Source organism: Anomaloglossus baeobatrachus, chromosome 6, assembly GCF_048569485.1.
Source record: "Anomaloglossus baeobatrachus isolate aAnoBae1 chromosome 6, aAnoBae1.hap1, whole genome shotgun sequence".
NCBI lineage: Eukaryota > Metazoa > Chordata > Amphibia > Anura > Aromobatidae > Anomaloglossus > Anomaloglossus baeobatrachus.
Genome location: NC_134358.1, coordinates 96,482,091 through 96,501,268, shown reverse-complemented (window position 1 = coordinate 96,501,268; position 19,178 = coordinate 96,482,091).

Here is a 19,178-nt window from a genome sequence, read left to right as displayed (position 1 = left end):
GTACCCTACCTCCACCTTGCTGGCGTCTGAGTCGGGGTGGAGCTCTCTGCCCTTTACTGATCCAGCCTCTGACCCATCCATCTACATCAAGAGTCACTCTCGTTTCATCAGTCCATAAAACCTTTGAAAAATCAGTGTTAAGATATTTCTTGGCCCAGTCTTGACATCTTATCTTAAGTTTGTTGTTCAAAGGTGGTTGTTTTTCAGCCTTCCTTACCTTGGCCATGTCCCTGAGGCCCTATGGCACACCTTGTGCTTTTTGATACTCCAGTAACGTTGTATCTCTGAAATATGGCCAAACTGGTGGCAAATGGCATCTTGGCAGCTTCACGCTTGATTTTCCTCAATTCATGGACAGTTATTTTCGCCTTTTTTGCCCAACACGCTTCTTGCGACCCTGTTGGCTATTTGCCATGAAACGCTTTATTGTTTGGTGATCACGCTTCAAAAGTTTGGCAATTTCAAGACTGCTGCATCCCTCTGCAAGACATCTCACAATTTTGGACTTTTCAGAGCCCGTCAAATCTCTCTTCTGACCTATTTTGCCAAAGGAAAGGAAGTTGCCTAATAATTAAGCACACCTTATATAGGGTGTTGATGTCATTACACCACACCCCTCCTCATTACAGAGATGCACATCACCTGATTTACTTAATTGGTAGTTGGCTCTCAAGCCTATACAGCTTGGAGTAGGACAACATGTATAAAAATAATCATGTAATCAAAATACTCATTTGTTTAATAATTCTGCACACAGTGTACACTGTGTCCATTTAAAGGGAACCTGTCACTAGAATTTCCGCTATGAAACTAAAAGAATCCCCTTCTACAGCTCATGGGCTGCATTCTAGAAAGGTTCATCTTGCTACTGGCATCCCCCTTCAGACCTAAATAAACACTTTATAAAATCTTACCTTTTGGTATGCTAATGAGCTTTGCTGGCCACGGGGGCGGGCTGTATTGCGTCCGTTATTCCCCCACCTGCCCCTGTTCGCCGTCCCTCAGTGTTGATTGACATAGATGAGGCCGCCGCCCTTCATGTTACTCAGTGCTCCTGAAGTCTCACGCATGCCCAGTGGCACTATCGCGGGACTGAGCATTGTTCAAATCGCGAGCGCCAGTGATATTATTGTGCAGACGCGAGATTATGGGCGGGTACTTGGTTGACGCTGGTGATGACAATGTCATCACCATCATCCAAGTAGCCACCCCTAATCTCGCGCCTGCACAATAACATCACCGGCGCTCGCAATTTGAAGTGTCCAGCGATAGTGCTATTGTGCATGCGCGAGATTATGGGCGGCTACTTGGATGATGCTAGTGATGACATTGTTATCACCAGCGTCATCCAAGTAGCCGACCATAATCTCGCGCATGCGCAGTGGCACTACAGTGCTGTCCAGCGATAGTGCCACTGGGCATGCGCGAGACTTCAGGAGCACTGAGTAACATGAGGGCGGTGGCCTCATCTATGTCAATCAACACTGAGTGATGGCGAACAGCGGCAGGAGGGGGAATAATGGACGCAATTCAGCCCAAAAGGTAAGATTTTATAAAGTGTTTAGGTCTGAAAGGGGGGGCCAGTAGCAAGATGAACCTTTCTAGAATGCAGCCCAGGAGCTGCAGAAGGGGAGTATTTTAGTTTCATAGCGAAAATTCTAGTGACAGGTTCCCTTTAACAGACAAAACCAAAGATAGCAACAAAACAAGCATATACCCTGCAGTAAGTGAATAATAATAACACTATAGCACTTATATATAACATAGGGTATTTTGTACACACTCTTTTTGATTAAAAGTGTTAATGCATTTCCCCGTTCTATCCTCTAGTACCTTTGTCTCAGATGGCTTCAATTTAGATGGGGGCCTGCAGGAAAGGACTGGGGCCGGTGTGTGTGTGTGTGTGTGTGTGTGTGTATGGGCATATTTACCAACTTTTGCTTTGACCTCATTTGTTTGGTTTTGCTTTAGTGTCTTGTACTCTGTAGGATGTGCCCCTGTCACACCGTCCCTCCTTTTTTAGCTAGATATTTAGGCCCCTTCATAAGTGTTCATAAAAACTGACTTTTGGTATGTTCCGTTTTGTCCATCCGGAGTTTCGGATTATTGAGGATGTCAGTCTAAGGACGTTAGCAGAACGGAGGGCACAGGTAGAGTGATAGATGAGGGAGGCGATTTAGGGCGGTGCAGATCTGTTACGAGCTTTGTGGGTGAGAGTGAGAAGTTTTACTGGACTCTGTAGCAGATGGGCAACCAGTGCAATGACTGGCACAGAGCAGGGGCATTGGTGAAGTGGTTGGAGAGGAAAATGATCCTGGCTGCAGCATCCAGAGTGGATTAGAGAGGGGAGAGTTTAGTAACAGGAAGACCAATTAGTAGAGAATTACAGTAATCCAGGCAAGAATAAATAAGAGCGACGGTAAGGGTTTTTTGCAGAGTCAACGTTAAGAAGAGTTTGAATTTCTAGAAATGTTTATTGAGGTGGAGGTGACATGAGCGAGTGAGTGATTGGATGTGGAGAGTGAAGGAGAGATCTAGGTCAAATATCAGCGAGTGAGCTGGGGAGTAATGGTAGAACCACACACAGAAATGGCAATATTGGGTTTAAGAGGTTAGTCAAGGGAGGAAACATGAGAAGTTCAGTTTTTGACATATTCTGTTTTGATAGAGGGAGGACATGATGTTGGAGACAGCGGACAATCACTGGTATTTTGTAGTAATGCAGAGGTGATGTCAGGACACGATGTGTATAATTGAGTATCATCAGGATACAGATGGTACTGAAAACCAAATCTGCTAATGGTTTGTCCAATAGGGGCGGTGTATATAGAGAAGAGAATGGGGTGCCCATGACTGAACCCTGAGGAACCCCAACAGTAAGGGGAAGAGGAGAGGAAGTGGAGCCATCAAAAGATACAGTGAAAGCAGTTAGAGAGATAGGGGGAGAACCAAGAGAGAACGGTGTCCTTGAGGCCGATAGAGCAGAGCATGGTGAGGAGGAGCTGGTGATCCACAGTATCAAATGCAGCAGAGAGATCCAGGAGAATTAGCAGGGAGTAGTGACCATTAGGTTTAGCTGTAAGTAGATCATTAGAGACTTTAGTAAGAGCAGTTTCAGTAGAGTGTAAGGAGCGGAAACCATATTGTAAAGGGTCGAGGAGAGAAGCATCAGACAGATAGCGGATTAGTTGTGATTGGACCAAGTGTTCCAGGAGTTTGGAGATGAACAGGAGATTAGACACCGCATGAAAAAAGACACAACAGGACATAGAATAGTGCAGTAAATAAGACAAGTGATGTGAAGCAGTATGGGAAGGGGCCAAACAGTTGTGGCAGTAAATATTGGAGCAGTTCGTAGATGAGGAGTGCGAAAGTTTTATTGTCCTCTTGATTGATGTCTGGACCCAAGTTGTGATTCCCCAAGATGGTCTGAGGGGCAAATTTCTTAATTGATGTAAAAAAACATAAATCCATGTGCATCCCAAACTGTAACGTTCGGGGGTTCATACCGAACACTTGGTGTCTAGGTCTCAGACTTGAACTTGAAAGTTAATGTCTGAGTTCGGTTACTGTTCGTTTGATAATGAAATTTGTTATAAGGCTGCAGCATAGCCAACAAACAGGCTTTATTGCAGAGGAAGTTGCCTGTGTACTACTGTAAACAATAAAGAAATGAAAAAAATAATGTGTGCACCTGACTATTTTTAATTACTAGCACAGAGAGAACAGACAGCTGGGGGCTGAAATTACCTTGGCTGGCTATCAAATATATAGAGGGGATAAAACAGCGTTTTTTATTATTATTTAAATAAATAATTTTAAAAAACATTCTGGGGTCCCCCCTATTTTACATAACCAGCCAAGGTAAAGCAAGAAGCTGGTATTATCAGGCTGGGAAGGTCCATGCTTATTTGGCCCTTCGCAACATAAAAATAGCAGCCTGCAGTCACCAAAGAGGTAGCGCATCTATTAGACGTGCAAATTATGGCTCTTTGCCCAGTTCTTCTTGATTGCCCTGGTGCGGTGGCAATTGGGTTAATAATTTTGGGGTTAATGTCAGCTGTGAATTGACAGCTGACATCAAGCCCAAGGGTTAGTAATGGATAGGCATTACTAACCCGCTAAGTATAGAGTTAAAAGAAAATACAGGGGGGAAAAAAGTTGATTTGAATAAAAACACTCCTAGTCACGCCCTCGTTCATCAATTTATTGCATTAAAAACAAAATACTCGCCATTCCAATTTAATCCAATTGGAGAAACACTCCCTCGTTCACCAATTTATTAATTAAAGAGAAATCATGGACGTTTCAACATAATTGGGTAATGTCTCATGACGCCCATCGATTCCTATGGAGTCTCGTCCTGAGAACATTCTCAGGACGAGACTCCATAGGTCACTGCCGGTCAGCGGCAGCTCGGGATCTCTCACGCTGATGGAGCCTTTCACTAAAATAAGGCAGGCAGAGTTACTTTGTATAAAATTCTACAAAACAAAGACACTGTACAAATATCTAGAAAAAACTATGTATGTCTTTATTTTCTACACAATTCAAAGGTCACACAAAATAGAACAGTTAATAAGACAAGGACATATATTACTGATAAAAAGCAGCTTCCTTGGAAGACACTGGGACAAGAAAGCTGTGGAGAAAAAGCGCATATAGGGTCTTACCCCAGTATATAAGGGGTGGGAGGAGGGTGAAACTACTCACCAGATATCGTTGTGAAAGTCACAACAACTGTAGTCGCATGTAGAATCTGATCAAAGGCTGCAGCCACCCAAAACGGCAGATAACAGAGAGCATGAGAGAGGGGTGTTTGATACTGCGCCAAAAGATCACTGGAACAGATGTTTAGATTAATGTATCTTTATTTATCCAGGTCTATGCGTTTCAGGAGCCACTGCCCCCTTCCTCAGGACCGTCAGGAAAGACAAACATCAAATCTCAAGGATTTGATGTTTGTCTTTCCTGACGGTCCTGAGGAAGGGGGCAGTGGCTCCTGAAACGCGTAGACCTGGATAAATAAAGATACATTAATCTAAACATCTGTTCCAGTGATCTTTTGGCGCAGTATCAAACACCCCTCTCTCATGCTCTCTGTTATTGGAAGACACTGGGAGCAGAAATTCTGCACACATGATGATAACAGATAAAAATAAACCACAGGGTCAATCATCATATCAATTTATATATTTCATTACAATCTGAAATAACAAGGTGAGAACAGCATTCAGTATGGCAAATGGAAGAATATCTGCAAGTGATGAAAAGAGATGTCTACATAACGTGATTTCACTTCAAACCCATATACACTGTTAAATGTTTATATAAACCGTAAAGTGTGACTTTTTGTCCAAAAGCTACCAGTTATACTGCATGATTACTCCCTCATTAGTTGTTAGTTGCCTATGCTTATTCTAAAGTGCTAGTGCTATTAGATCAAATGAGCTCTAGATGGCGCCAGTACTCCAAAAGTATCAACAGACCTTTCAGTATTTTAATTAATGTAGTACAAACTGCGTCTATTTCAAAAGGGCTAACTGACTATCTATAAAAAGATGTTGTCTCTTGCATGTCTGTTTGTACCGTCTGTGTGCGGTCCAAACCGTCACACTCCCGTCCATCTAGATGTTTCTTACCGTTGGAGGTACCTAGCAAACCCTGGACGGACATTTCCATGGCCTTCATCACGGCTCTTCCCCCCTTCTGCTGGTAAGGCTAGGGCCACACGGGGATTACTGCGATCCCCTCGCATGACACTCGGCTCACGCTGGCAGTACAGCAGAGCCGAGTGTCATGCGAGTGTCCCTGCAACTGAGGCTCGACCGTGCGAGCGGACCTCAGCTGCGGGGGGGGGGACCGGCACTGAGGAGGGGACGGAGGGATTTATCTCCCTCTCTCCTCCATAGCCTGCTATTGCCATTCTCGCACTGCGGTGTACCGCGAGTGCAGTGCGATTTTTCTCTCGCCCCATACACTTGAATGGGTGCGAGAGAAAGAGTCTCGCATTACAATCGCTGCGATTGTTTTCTCGGTCCGATTGGGGCTGAGAAAATAGTCGCTCATGTGTGCTGACACACAGGCTAATATTGGTCCGAGTGGAATGCAATTTTTTTTATCGCACTCCACTCACAACGATTTTCATCCGCGGGAAAAACGCATGCGGATTTGCCGCGGATTTACCGCAGGTTGGTCCCTGCGGTTTTGCAATAAATAATATAGATAATCGATAGACAGATAATGGATAGAGTGAAAGATGGATAGATGAATAGATAGATAGATAGATAGATGAGAAAGACCTATATAATGTCCCACCTCCCTGCATTTTCTAAGCTGGCACCCTTTAGTGACTTTCATGTGGCACTAAAGGGTGCTTAGCCTTGTATTTAGCCATAAAATAAATAAATAATTAAAAAAAAAATGACGTGAGGTTCCCCCATCTTTTGTAGCCAGCTAGGGTAAAGCAGACGGCTGCAGCCTGCAAACCACAGCTGGCAGCTTCACCTTGGCTGGTAATCCAAAATAGAGGGCACCCCATGCTGTTATTTTACATTAAATAAATAATTTAAAACAAAAAACGTGGGGTCCCCCCCAAATTGGATCACCAGCCAAGGTAAAGCGGACAGCTGTGGTCTGGTATTCTCAGACTAGGGAGGTCCACTGTTATTGGACACTCCCCAGCCTAAAAATAGCAGGCCGCAGCCGCCCCAGAAGTGACGCATCCATTAGACGTGCCAATCCTGGCACTTCGCCCCAACTCATCCCGTTGCCCTGGTGCGTTGGCAAACGAGGTAATATATGGGGTTGATGCCAGATGTGTAATGTCACCTGACATCAAGCCCTGGGGTTGGTGAGGTCAGGCGTCTATCAGATACCCGACATCACCAACCCAGTCAGTAAGAAATAAAAAATAGACAACAAAAAAAGTTTTATTTGAAAAAACACTCCCCAAAACATTCCCTCTTTAACCAATTTATTGAAAAGAACAATCAATTCCACGTCCGGCGTAATCCAATAAGGGGGGGGGGAGCACGGCGATCCATACCATAGTCGCTGTCACAGTCAATGAAGAACAGAATGTTCCCCATTGGCTGGGAGAGCAATGCAGTGACCTGAGCTAACATCAATAGCCCAGGTCACTGCAGGGGATGCCGAGCGCTGCCATCAGGAGCATAGATGAGATCATTACCTGCTGTGATCATCTCCTGTACTGCTGACGTCAGCGCTGTCACTGACTTCTATGCCCGCCGCGTTGTCAGAAGTATCGCGAGAGCCCATGACGTCACCGCTAGTGACAGTCTCGGGCCGCCCGCGAGACGGGCATAGACAGCAGTGACAGCGGTGATGTCAGGAGGCAGGAGATCGTCACAGCAGGTAATGATCTCACCTCCTGACAGCAGCGATCGTCATCCCCGCGGCTGCCAGCACTGCAGGGTGTCAGTGTCTGCCTGCGCTGCAGCGTGACAAGCTGCTGATACTGCGGGCAGACACTGATACCGTGCAGTGTCAGTGTCTGCCTGTGTCAGTGTCTGCCTGCGCTGCAGCGTGACAGGCTGCCGATACTGCGGGCACACACTGACACTGCAGGGTGACAAGTTGCTGACACTGCGGACAGACACTGACACCCTGCAGTGCAGGCAGCCGCGAGGCTGGAGCGGGACACACAGCACGGGCACCTGGAGGTCACACGGAAGTGCTTCTGTGCGGCGTCCAGGGAGTGTGACGTGTGTTTTTACTCTGCTCCGCTTCCTCTTCCTGGCATAATGACATCACTCCCTGCCAGGGCCAGATTAAGGTTGGTGGGGGCCCCTGGGCAGAAAATCTGGTGGGGGCCCAATAACGTTAACAATTTTAGCCGTAACAGTAGAGCGCGCACTGTAGCATTTAGATATAAATACTGCACCTCAGTCTCACATTCCCCCTTCTCAGCATACTGTGCCCTCCTCCATACTGTGCCCTCACACTGGCCACCTTGCTGCCCCTTCTCTATACTGTACCTCAGTCTCACATTCCCCCTTCTCAGCATACTGTGCCCTCCTCCATACTGTGCCCTCACACTGGCCACCTTGCTGCCCCTTCTCTATACTGTACCTCAGTCTCACATTCCCCCTTCTCAGCATACTGTGCCCTCCTCCATACTGTGCCCTCACACTGGCCACCTTGCTGCCCCTTCTCTATACTGCACCTCAGTCTCACATTCCCCCTCCTCAGTATACTGTGCCCTCACACTGGCCACCATGCTGCCCCTTCTCTATAATGCCTATGTCCTTCACTATCCAGTCACTATACTGTACCTCCGTCTCATATTCGCCCTCCTCAGCATACTGTGCCCTCACACTGGCCACCATGCTGCCCCTTCTCTATACTGCCTATGTCCTTCACTATCCAGTCACTATACTGTACCTCCGTCTCATATTCGCCCTCCTCAGCATACTGTGCCCTCACACTGGCCACCATGCTGCCCCTTCTCTATACTGCCTATGTCCTTCACTATCCAGTCACTATACTGTACCTCCGTCTCACATTCCCCCTCCTCAGCATACTGTGCCCTCCATACTGTGCCCTCACACTGGCCACCATGCTGCCCCTTCTCTATACTGCCTACCTGCTTCATTATCCAGTCACTATACTGTACCTCCGTCTCAAATTCCCTCTCCTCAGCATACTGTGCCCTCCATACTGTGGCCTCACACTGGCCACCATGCTGCCCCTTCTCTATACTGCTTATCCCCCACCACTACCCAGTCTCTATTCTATGCCCCTCACACTTTTCTTTCCCAATACTGTCTACTTACAATTTTCTCCCACCATACTGCTGCCTCACACTTTCCAATGGTGCCCCCTGATAAATATGCAAATATGCCGCATGCCCCCCAAAGGTACGCCCCTGTACAGTGTACAGGAGAATACATGACTGGTACACGCAGGGCCGGCTCCAGGTTTTTGTGGGCCCTGGGCGAAAGAGTCTCAGTGGGCCCCATCCACACATAGACATGCACAGATACATACACATACAGGCATACATACACATATATATTTAAAGAGAAATTCACAAAAACACATATAAATAGACATAAATCTAGACACAGTCATATACACTGACATACATAGATGACATACACAGATCATACACAGATACACATCATACATGCACACACAGACACATTTTTATATTTTTATATATATTTTTAATATTGGGAAGCCAGCAACAGCCTCATTCACCTCCCTGCTTGTCTCCATCCAACTCCTCCTGGGCATGTGTCTGTGCCACGCTGATTGGTGGCAGTCACTAACAGACATGGCCGCACATAGAGCACACTAACACCGATGTATATACACATCACAAGAGAGGCTGGGGACATACACATTACTGGGGGGGCATAAATATTACTAAGGAAAGGGGTATGGAGCAATGGGGGGCATACAGCTCTAGAGGGGGGCAGTGGCTCTGAGGTGGGGGGACAAACAGCTCTGAGGTGGGGGGGTGACATGCAGCTCTTAGGGTATACAGCTCTGGGGTGGAAGGGACATACAACTCTGGGGGTATAGTATTATGCAGCCTCAATATTCCTCCATATAGTATTATGCAGCCCCGATATGGCATTATGCAGCCCCGATATGGCATTATGCAGCCCCGATATGGCATTATGCAGCCCCGATATGGCATTATGCAGCCCCGATATGGCACTATGCAGCCCCCATATGGCACTATGCAGCCCCCATATGGCACTATGCAGCCCCCATATGGCACTATGCAGCCCCCATATTACAATAAGCAGTCCTCATATAGTACAATGCAGACCCATATAGCAGTAGGCACCCTCATGTAGTATACAGCCCCCATATAGCACAATGCAGACTCATATAGCATTAGGCACCCTCATGTAGTACACAGCCCCTATATAGCACAGTGCAGACCCAGATAGCATTAGGCATCCTCACGTAGTACACAGCCCCTATATAGCACAGTGCAGAGCCAATAGCATTAGGCATCCTCACATAGTACACAGCCCCTATATAGCACACAGCAGACCAGATAATATTAAGCACCTTCACATAGTACACAGCCCCTATATAGCACAGTGCAGACCCTGATAGCATTAGGCATCCTCATGTAGTATACAGCCCCTATATAGCACAGTGCAGAGCCAGTTAGCATTAGGCACCCTCATGTAGTATACAGCCAGTATATAGCACAGTGCAGAGAACCAGATAGCAATAGGCATCCTCATGTAGTGTACAGCCGCCATATCATTTAATGTACCCCCATGGTCGTCTGGCCACAGTGATTGTACATACTCACTTCTCCTCGTTCCCCCGCTGCTCCGGTCTCCTCGGCGCGTCCATTGCTGTCGTTCGGCCTATCAGCAGGCGCGCAGTGATGACGTCACCGAGCTCCGCTGCAGAGCTGTCAGAGTGCCAACAGAGACAGTGAGGAGAATCATGAGAGAGAGCCGCCCAATCTCATCATTGCTCTCAATTGTATCGGCAACTGCGATGCCGATACAATTGAAAGTGCGATCCTCGGCGGGGTGGAGGCTGGTGACAGCGCTAGCACCGGGCCCCCTGACTAGCGGTACGCCACTCCTGCCACCGCGATTGGGCCCCCCGTCAGCTCAGGGCCCCGGCATTTGACCGGGTTTACTGTGATACAGACACCAGATGTTATACAATATACACATTATATGCCATCTGATATGTGTACACAGTATATCACACTGCTCTGTACACTGGATGTGGTATCCCATGTACACAGTATATCACACTGCTCTGTACACTGGATGTGGTATACCATGTACACAGTATATCACACTGCTCTGTACACTGGATGTGGTATACCATGTACACAGTATATCACACTGTTCTGTACACTGGATGTGATATATAATGTACACAGTATATCACACTGCTCTGTACACTGGATGTGGTATACCATGTACACAGTATATCACACTGCTCTGTACACTGGATGTGATATATAATGTACACAGTATATCACACTACTCTGTACACTGGATGTGGTATACCATGTACACAGTATATCACACTACTCTGTACACTGGATGTGATATACCATGTACACAGTATATCACACTGCTCTGTACACTGGATGTGATATATAATGTACACAGTATATCACACTGCTCTGTACACTGGATGTGGTATACCATGTACACAGTATATCACACTGCTCTGTACACTGGATGTGATATATAATGTACACAGTATATCACACTGCTCTGTACACTGGATGTGATATACCATGTACACAGTATATCACACTGCTCTGTACACTGGATGTGATATATAATGTACACAGTATATCACACTACTCTGTACACTGGATGTGGTATATAATGTACACAGTATATCACACTACTCTGTACACTGGATGTGGTATATACACAGATATACAATGCCCTGCACTGATCACACCTGGGCCTACAGGACCTCACATATTCTATATGTAATATGGGCCATATAGTGTAATGTGTGCTGCAGGCTCAGATGTGATCAGTGCAGGATTCTGTGTAGTGATGTTTGTGCTGGAGATCAGTGTGAGTTATTGCAGGGGAGGGATGAGGCCGATGACCCGGCACTGACAGCCCGACCTGATCTGCAGCAGGTCACACTCCTGCAATAACTCACACTGGTCCTGCCGGCAGAGCTGCCGCTGACACTATGGAATCTCGTCCTGCTCCCTCCTCACTGCAGCCTCCTGCCCGGCACCATGATGGATGACGTCACTCACCATCATCCACCGAGGCCTCTGCTCCGGTCCTCCCACAAGCTCCTGTACGGCACGAAGAAGCAGCAGCGCGGTGACGTCATCCATGCAGACGCAGCCCACACAGCGTGCAGTGGGCGTGTCTGCAGCATAGTGACGGCCGGATTGAAATTCTCTTAAAGGTACAGTGTGGTCCTGAACCTTAATAAAATGGCGCTCACACTGATGGTGGTGGGGGCCCCCTCAGAAGCTCTTGTGGTGGGGGCCCCTGGGCTGAAGCCCCGCCTTCCCCGCCTATAATCCGGCCCTGCTCCCTGCAAAACCGCAGGCAGCGATGAGCATTACTGCAGGTAAATCGCAGCTATACCGGGGGTATACCACACATCATTTGCTACCTGCGGTATACCCCCGGAATTTCGCGATTACATTACAGTGAATGGAGTGAAATTCCGGGGGTATTCCGCAGGTACCTGCGGAAAATAATGGACATGCTCATTTTCTCAAGAAAGTTTCTCGAGAAAATTTTCTCAAGGAAATTTCTTGAGAAAAATCCGCAGTGTGCGCACAGCTATTTTTTTTTCTCATAGGATTTGCTGGGAAATGTCTGCACAAAGATTGCAGACATTTCTCAAGAAATTTCCGCAGCAAATCCGCGGGTAAATCCGCGGGCAAAACGGCCTAGTGCGCACAGAGCCTTTTTTTTTACACTATTATTTTAGTGGTGGTGGACAGGTTTTCCAAGATAACTCACTTTGTGGCCCTACCTTCCTTATCTAATGCCAAGATGCTGGCTCAAGTTTTTATTCAGGAGGTGGTCAGGCTCCATGGGGTTCCGTCTGACATTGTGTCTGATAAGGGTACACAGTTCATCGCAAACTTTTGGAATGCTTTTGCTCTCGATTGGGGATTAAGTTATCCAACTCCTCTGCTTTCCACCCTCAGTCCAGTGATCATACGGAATGTATGAATCAGAACCTGGACATTTTGGTTTTCATTGGCTGAAAGCCATAATCATTAACAGAAATAAAAACTTGAAATAGATCACTCTGTGTGTAATGACTATATAATATATGCGTTTCCCTTTTTGTATTGGATTACTGAAATATATTAACTTTGTGATGATATTCTAATTTATTGAGATGTACTTGTACTTCTAAATGCCGCAATCGCTATTGATTGCAGCATTTATTAGATAAGACACCTGGGAGCGGGCTTGAATGGGGATAATATCATCAGCACCTGAGCCAATTGGGTACAGATGATGTCACTGGTCCGAGGTGGTGATTAGCATTATGATCCTGGACCTTTTAAACCTGCATGACTGCTCACCGTAGGTTTTCGGCGGTGCTGCACAAACACTGGCAAGCGCTCCTATAAATTAGTTAAGATGAAAGTCACGGCTTCTTGATTGGGTCCTAGATGAGAATTGTAAAAAATGTCATACTTTTATCACAATGAGAACTGTTTTGGATGTACACGTTACAAACATTGGATTCAATGGCTTGAAAGAAGCAGCATGTTATCAATTAGTAAAAAACTGTCCTGGAGTGATACCTAGTGGTTGAAAGTGTATACAACAACCTTCTGTACTTTGTAGACTGCCGTGAGACCTCTAGCGATATGTCCAGATACATAACATCTTGAAAAGACCCTGCTGTTGTGAATATTATCAGAGATTGTGCTGTTCCCGGGAGTGTTTCTGGGCTCCCTCTTGTGGCTAGTGCTGGTAGTGAGTCTGATTCTGCATCTTAACATGGAGCAGAAACAATTATCAGGGGAAAGGTTAGACAGAGATTGCCTTCCTATATTCCCCCAGGCTGGACTACATAGGCTTTCTGAAACAGCAATCATCTCCAACACCTGTCTGAGCGACAGATGCAGATTCAGACTCACTACCAGCACTAGCCACCAGAGGGAGCCCAGAAACTCTCCCGGGAACAGCACCATCTCTAATGATATTCACAAACACTGTGCTGTTTGGAATCCTTTGTGGAAAATAATACATCCCTCTTTTCTCCTTTGTACTTGCTTTAATTTTCCCCATATCTATTCCCTACTGAAGTATTCTTGTTTAACTGCCTGCATCCCATTTGTCTTGATTCTTTCTGTTCTGTTATAATTGAAACCGGCCATACGTCCCATATTATTATCTGCAGTTTGGGATTATTTATTTCCACATATGGAGAAATTAATCTGTGCTCACAGATTTGTTTTAGTTTTACTTCAAATTTTTTTAGAATAAGAAGCATGAAATGTGAAAACGCCTCCACAGCCTGTTCTCTCATGTACCAGAGATCTCTGTTCCTACATGGACTCATGGCCTTTGTTCTTTTCATTAAATGAAGCAATTTTAACAGTGTTGACTTTTCTCTCTCCTGGTTTTATATAGCTTTCTGTGTATAAAATGAGTTATGTATAAAACTACCTATAAGCATGAGAGGCCCTATCATTAGTGAAACACAGGGGCACAAGAGGTAAGTGGACCTCCAAAAAAGGTGGAATTGTACATTATGATGAAATATTGAACTGCAAAAGGCCCATATACTGTTCTTGCACAGGGGCCCTTTTCTCTGTGTTTGCCTGTTCCTGTAAATTTTAGTCTTTCACCGTATAGTATTTTTTTAATTTTATTTTATTTTTTAAAGCATAATTTTTTCAGTGTAAATATACCTTAGTAACTATTACCCTTCTCCATTGAACCTGATAACTTTGCCTGTCCAGCATCACAACAGCATTTGCTGTATAACTCTTTCATAATATTTGACATATCTATATGTCTGGGTCGAATAGCGGTTCCCAACCTATGATATATAGGTACGTCATGGCGATCGCACAGGGCAAAGAAGCTGTGCTTACACAATCACCGCCGGGAACTCTGTTTAAGTATTGAGCTCTGGATGTCACAGCCATGGACAGTCCCCGTGCCGCCCCTGGCTGTTTAACCCTCTAAATACCATTATCAATAGCTATTGCAGCATTTAGGAGGCTGGTAAAGGGGTGCGCTCCCTCTTCGACCCAATTGGCACCCCAGCAACGTGATCATTAGGGTCTGATCGTTGCTGTGGCAACTCGTGTAAGTCACGACGACTACCGGGTCAACCACCTATGGCAAGCCTGTTAGACCATGCCAGAAGCATGCTCTAAGAGGCGATCTGTCAGCGCAGCACTGACAGATGTAATGATTTTAAATGCTGGTGTGTAGCCCCTGTAGCGGATCGAGCTGCTTGGATCCGTGTGCTTGCTTGTGGCTCAAGGGTCTCCGGACCCAAGGGCTTGGGGCCACTCTAAATGTAAAGGGGGAGTTATTTACAGGGGAGTTATAGTTCGTGACTCCACCCGTGGTGTACGGTAATGAGGAGAAACTGCCGCTGCCGTTGGGAGTACCCGAGGTGATGGAGTGGGGCAGCAAGGTGTCGTTGCCCTCCACGGGTAGGGGAAGGCCCCGGGACTCGGTGGGATGCCGTGGGATGCGGGGATCACTCAGGTACTCACTCAGTCAATAAGCAGACGCTGACAACCAGGTAAACCAAATCTCGGGGTAACGCTGCCGCTTGAGGGGAGCTCGTCCGGGTCCCGTCCCCTACAGTATTGCCTGGTGATCCATGTCCTGCCTCCTGGCACTAAGTTTAACTTCAACGTAGTGGCCCAGTAGTCTGATACTTGCCGGGCCCCGCTCTCCACTGTGGCTAAGTGTGGGAGCCTGCTCTCAGGGCTCACGCTTGGGATTTTCTTGGATTGCTTGTTTGGAAGGCCCTATCCCCCTTATTGCACTAGTGCCCTGAGTGTGGAGCGGGTGGGAACAGATCATAAAGGCTCAATTCTCCTCAGGTGAATTGCTGGGTAGCCTGAAGCTTCTCCCCGACCTAGGGTCCGTGTACCCCGCTGTACCTTCGGTCCTGGACCGGTGATCATGCCAGGCTGCTGACCGTCCTCCTTGACAGGTCCAGGCACCTAGCCGCAGTCCTCTGCGACTGGGGTCCGTCTCCTCTAGGTCCAGACCACTGTCTGCAACCTAGACAGCTTTTCTTGGAAGCCACCACTCCCAACCTCCTCTGAGCTTCTCACAGCTCGAAGGCTACTTCACTTCCCCTCTCACTACTCACTGGCTCACTCTTCACCTCCCCTCCATGACCCCCTAGGTGGGCGACTCTATTCCGCTCAAGCCGTCCACTGGTGTGCCTGGTGGGTGTGGTGCAGTGTGTACCTATGATTTGATTTGCTGTTGGAGGAAACACTGCAAGACAGGGACCCAGAACCATGAGGGAATTGGATTACTGCACAGAAGGACAGTTTGTGCAGTACCCTGTGACGACCTGATAGTCCAGTGGCGTCACACTGGTGCATTGCAATAAATTATACCAGCGATCAGAGTAAGAAAAATAAATGTCCCATATAGGGACTAAGTAAAAAAGTTAAAAAATTATAAAAGTATTTTTTAAAAAAATTAATAAAGAAAAAATACCAATAAATACGTATATTTCTGTAAAACCAAAACTATACAAAACAAAGTACCCATATTTTGTATTTCTGCATCCAGAACAAGCAAAAACTGTGTTTTTATCATACAGCTGACAAAATAGTGGAACAATGTGCAAACAAGAAGTGATATAGAAATCAAAATGGTATAGCTGAAAAAGTCTTCTTGTCATGCAAAAAACAAACCACTGTACAGCATTGTGCCTGATAAAATTAAAGATATAGCCCTCATAATACAGCAATGCAAAAACTTTTTTTCCTATACAATTGTTGTGTTATGGTGTAAAAGTGTCAAAACATAAAAAAAATTATATAAATGTGGTATCCCTGTATTTGAACTACGACACTGTCTACGTCGTAAAAAAAAAATCCTGAATTGCTGTTTTTCTGTTTGTTTGTTTTTACTCTGCCTCACAAAAAGTGGAACAGAAATCGATCAAAAAAATCTTGTGGCCCAAAATGGTACAAATAAAAAGTCCAACTCTTCACGCTAAAAACTAAATCTCACATGACTGTGTTCAGAAAAATAAAACAAAAGCTATAGCCTTCAAAGTTCAGTGATGTGAAAAACCTTTTACTTTGTAAAAAAAAACTTTTTAGTGTGATAGTAGCCAAAGCTTAAAAAGATATAAATCTGGTATAGCTGTAAATGTACTGACCTGTGGAATAAAGCCGCCTAATCACATATACCGCAATGTGAACAGCGTACAAAATAATAATCAGTCTTATTCTTCAACTGCTGTTGATTTGTTGATTTTGCCTCCCAAAGATCGCAGTACGTTACTGCTCATATTTATTCTGCACTCTACACTGAGCGCTTAAATCGGAGATTACATGTAAATCTTTGAAAAATGTGATTCAGGCAAAATTCCCAACTAAATGTTCACTGTAACGAGGCAGATGGAGTCACTTGGATCTGCCATCTGGCCTATGGTGTCTGTTCTGAATATCATCAGAGATGGTGCTGTTCCCAAGAGTGTTTCTGGGCTCCCTCTGGTGGCTAGTGTTGGTAGCGAGTCTGATTCTGCATCTGTCGCTCAGACAAGTGCAGGGGATGATTGCTGTTCCAGGAAGCCTATGGAATCCAGCCTGGGGGAATATAGGAAAGCAGTTTCTGTCTAGCCTTTGCCAGTGATAAATGTTTCTGCTCCATGACAAAATGTTCTGAATTTTGTTCTCCAGCTTTGAGGCTTTTGACTTTCCCTGTAGGTTCTGTTTTTGCATTTTTTCTGCTCCTTTTTGGATTCTCCAGGAATGATTTCTGCAATTTTTGTTTTCGTTCCTTTGCATCAGTTTTGTTTCCATGTCATACTGGTTTTGCAGCTATGCCTGATAAGTATTTTTGTTTTTTCCTTCTGAGATTTAATTAGTTCTCATGCACGTTTTTTTCTTGCATGTGAATAAGAGCTCTCCCTGCACTTTGTTTGGAGGATGATTTATTCCCAGCAAGAAAAGGAGTTTTGCTCCCAGTCTGATCTAGAGTTTGTATTTTTTGTATCTCATGTATTTGCACAAGAGTTCCTGATATAGTGGGAGGAAAGATCGTGTGATCTTTTATAGGAATTTTGATTGTCAGGTGTTGGTATTTTTTTCAGGGTTGTTACTGGCTGCAACCAGCAAATCTATCCTATCCTTTTGTATCTAGCTAGCAGGGCCTCACTTTGCTTAACCCTATACTTTCCATCTTTGTGTTGTTTTTTCTTTCGTATATCACCGTCGTTATATGTTGGGGGCTTGTCTATTTCCTTTGGGGATATTCTGAGGCAAGTCAGAATTCCTCATTTCATCTTTGAGGTTAGTTAGTTCTCCGGCAGTGACGAGGCATCTAGGTTGGTTAGGAATGCTCCACTGCTACTTCTAGTTGTGTTTGTGCAGTTAGTGTACTGCAGCCAGCTAAGCTTCCTACTACTCTTGTGCATTATATTTCATCATTTTTATGTTTTCTTTTTGCAAGATCTTTTGCAGTCTCCTGACCATAACAGGTGTCCATATTTTTAGGTGTGCATAAAAGTGTGGTCAGTAACAGCTTTGTGCACCTTGGAAAAGATTGACACCACTGAACAAGCGCCAAAAAGAGTCCTGAGTAACTCTGTTGTCTTATTAGAGAAATGATCCATTGAGGGTGTAACATGAATCACATATTTCGGAGATGTAGATGGAAACTCTAATACTGTAAACAGTGGAATGCAAAAGTTTGGGCACCCCGGTCAGAATTATGATTATTGTGAACTGCTAAGCAAGTTGAAGATGAAATGATCTCTAAAAGGAATAAAGTTAAAGATGGCATATTTCTTTGGTTTTAAAGGCAAAAAAAATTCCATCTTAATTTTGAAATTAGAAAAGAAAAATGGGCACATGAAATAGTTTGGTATGAGTTCTAGAAATAGATAATGATCCTAAACACATGTCAAAGTCTACACTAGACAACCTGAAAAGGCGCAAGCTGAAGGTTTTACAATGGCCCCCACAGTCCAAGAGGCAGACGGCGGCCTCCGTCTGCAGGAGCCGGGAAGATGGCTCGGTGGAACCGAGGTGGACCGAGACAGGGTAGTGGCCCGCCGGTACCGACCCGGGGAACCGACTCGGAAACTGGAGCACAAAGGGGGGTACTCAAACCCTGAAGGTAGGTCCAGAAGCTACTGGGGGCTAGCTAATTCACTGATTGCGGCCAGGACTAGAGGTCCTGTCCCACCCGAAGTCCCGACTGAAGGCAACAGCCCAACAAGGGGGATAGAAGCCACCGCCACGGCTCAGAGATCCCATGGGCCAGCGTCTGCGGGCAAAGGGCTCCCCAGGCAACCACAAGCCGTGAGCGGACTCCTAAATGTAATGCCTGATTGGAGCCACAGACTCAGACTACAGGGATTTGGAATTACACAGAGCCCCAGAGATCACTACCTGTGGTAGGCTGTAGTCCGTGGTCGTCAGGCAGGGTCAAAAACCAGGAGATGCTAAACAGGAACAGAATTGG